The sequence below is a fragment of the Colobus angolensis genome, unplaced genomic scaffold (genome assembly GCF_000951035.1).
Source record: "Colobus angolensis palliatus isolate OR3802 unplaced genomic scaffold, Cang.pa_1.0 Scaffold129, whole genome shotgun sequence".
NCBI classification, from domain to species: domain Eukaryota; kingdom Metazoa; phylum Chordata; class Mammalia; order Primates; family Cercopithecidae; genus Colobus; species Colobus angolensis.
In genome coordinates this window covers 6830890-6833956 of record NW_012114141.1, presented here as the reverse complement: position 1 = coordinate 6833956, position 3067 = coordinate 6830890, and the positions used below count along the sequence as shown (strand labels likewise).

The 3067-nt window shown below is 40.5% G+C and overlaps 1 protein-coding gene across 1 annotated transcript in view; it reads left to right on the top strand.

The window, feature by feature from the left end:
* EFHB (EF-hand domain family, member B) overlaps nucleotides 1-3067 on the top strand; it is a 67039-nt gene that overhangs the window by 58305 nt on the left and 5667 nt on the right. The window lies entirely within an intron of this gene.

Here is a 3067-nt window from a genome sequence, read left to right as displayed (position 1 = left end):
ATTAAAAGCACAAAACTTACACTGAAGCTCAAAATATGAAAGACAGTTTCTCAGGAACTTGTTTAAAAACAATTATCTGAGTAATTAGTTCCCTTTCCCAGGAAACACAGAATTTGACACAAAATTAGATTTTAAAAATTTTGTATCAAAAGGAAAAACAGCATAATCTTTACTTTTGATTCAAATATTATGATATTGACGTCAAGCTTGCCCAACCCGTGGTTCAAGACAGCTTTGAATGCTGCCCAACACACATTTGTAAACTTTCTTAAAACGCTGTGAGTTTTTTGCAGTTTTTTTTAAGCTCATCAGCTGTCCTTACTGTTAATGTATTTTATGTGTGGCCCAAGACAAGTCTTCTTCTTCCAGTGAGGCCCAGGGAAGGCAAATGGTTGGATACCTCTGGCCTACATTTTATCTTCTTGCATCATTACATGTATAGATATACATATATACATACATGTGTATGTACATATTTGAAGCATGTCTAAAGTAACACTGAACGTACTATATAAGGCTTTTTTTTTTTTTTTTTTTTGTTGAGGCGGAGTCTCGCTCTGTCGCCCGGGCTGGAGTACTGTGGCCGGATCTCAGCTCACTGCAAGCTCCGCCTCCCGGGTTCACGCCATTCTCCTGCCTCAGCCTCCCGAGTAGCTGGGACTACAGGCGCCCGCCACCTCGCCCGGCTAGTTTTTTGTATTTCTTTTTTAGTAGAGACGGGGTTTCACCGTGTTAGCCAGGATGGTCTCGATCTCCTGACCTCGTGATCCGCCCGCCTCGGCCTCCCAAAGTGCTGGGATTACAGGCTTGAGCCACCGCGCCCGGCCTATATAAGGCTTTTTAAAATTTAGCTTTCACATTTCTCTTCTTCTTCTTTCTTTTTTTTTTTGACAGGGTCTTGCTCTGTTACCCAGGCTGGAGTGCAGTGGTGTGATCTTGGCTCACTGCAGTCTCTGCCTCTCGGGCTCAAGTGATTCTCGTGCCTCAGCCTCCAGAGTAGCTGGGATTACAGGAGGTGCGTGCCACCATGCCTGGCTAATTTTTTGTATTTTTAGCAGAGACAGGATTTCACCATGTTGCCTAGGCTGGCCTTGAACTCCTGGCCTCAAGTGGATCCTCCTGTCTTGGCCTCCCAAAGTGTTAGGATGACCGACATGAACCAACATGCCCAGTCAGCTTTCATATTTCTAAGGAATGAAGAAATGCTTTTTTGGTTTCTATGAACTACATTTCAGTTCCCTCATGCTGATATATTATGATTTACTAAGCCATTTCTTCACTCTCTGAAATTTAGGCTGTTTCTAGATATTTTAAAAGTAATATGCATAATGTTATAATGATCATATCTCAAAAAGCTTTTTATTTCTCATTTCTTATGACTATTATTGTCTCAGAAGTAACTATTTTCATTTTGCTTTTCTAAATGATTTTACTGATTTGCAATTTTGTCAGCTAAGTCTGTGAGGTTTTACTCCAATCTCACTACCATTGAGTGTTATTTCAAACATTCTTACATTCTTGTACTTTAGTTGGTTTATAATAATACCTCATTTGCCTTACCTTTTTTTTTTTTGAGACAATGTCTCACTCAACTTGCCCAGGCTGGAGTGCAGTGGTGCAATCATAGCTGACTGCAGCCTTGAACTCCTGGGCTCAGGTGATTCTCCTGCCTCAGCCTCTTGAGTGGCTGTGTTGCCCATGCTGGTTGTGAACTCCTGGCTTGAGGGATCTTCCCTCCTCGACCTCCCAATATGCTGGGATTACACGCATGAGCCACTGCACCCGGCCTACCCTAATTTTTGTATCTTAATTATTAGAGGTTCAACTTTTTAAAAAGATGTTTACATTTTTATTTCCTCTTGGGATGTCTCTTTTCTAAAAAGTGGAGATAACTACTATTTTCACTTTTATTCTTGAGTCATGCCTTTCTGTGAAGCCAAAACCAAATTTTGGTCTCTCCTGATGATGCGAGCCCTTATGGGTTAGCCTGTCTATTCTATCCACTAGGAAGGCATCAGAATCTTCCCTACCTAATGAAGCTTTTTATAGAAAACAGCTCTACTCCGACTCTTTCATAAATGGGGTGACAGAGCTTCCTTCTTGGCACAACTCATGAAGTAATGGTAGAACGAAAAGCTTATTTCAGACCAGATAATTCTTAGAATTTTTTCTGGTTTTTGGATCCTAATTTCTTCAGCCATTTTCAATAGAGTTTTTGAGGATTTTCATCTTCTGTGATTTTAGGGTAGAAACTGTTAAGTTTGTGGTCAGTAGGTCTAGAGTGGGCCCAGGAATATTCTGCCAAAATTTTTCTGATATCAAATTCTATCTTACGTTGACTTTTGGAGAAAAGTGGGTAAGTAATCTTTCAATTTTTTTGAGAAATTCTTTTTCAAACTTTGTCCAGATTTCTACTTTTGGTGAGGTGGAGGATTAGAGGATCTGTAACAGTAGGCCTGAGCATTTTCATAGCAGCCATTGGCAGGAACTGAGTGTGGCGAGAGGTGGGGTTGCGGGGAGGAATGCGTTCTTCAGAGAGGGAAGTCTTTTCTAATTTGCCAGGGTATCCACCCTTCTCTAATACCAGCAGGCCACTTGCCTTTGCAACCCTTACTTGGGCTCCCCCAGAACCTTTAGAATTTGAGACTCCGTCTCAAAAAAAAAAAAAAAAAAAGAATTTTTCTGAAGATAGAAACACCACAGCGCTCTCTAGTGGTACATATGTAGTAACCAGATCTGAAAAAGATTGCAGGAATTTATTCCTAAATTTCAGAATTGACTCAGCAAAGCAAATCTGCAAAAGAGGACAGAGTCTCACAACTTCAGTTCTATCTCAGGGTTTTCTTTTTGTACACTGACTTGTCAGGAATTAGTTGCAGAAACAGTTCTTGAGCTCACAGTGAGTTCTTACTATCTCTCTCGATGTTGTAACGCACGCTCCCGCTAGTCAAGTAGGTGTGGAATTTTCAACTACAAGCATGTCTTGTCTTATTTCTCCCTAGGGCATAGTGCTAGGAAAAACTCTGTAGTTCAAGTTAAATATTAAAATGCACTTTTTTTTTTTTTT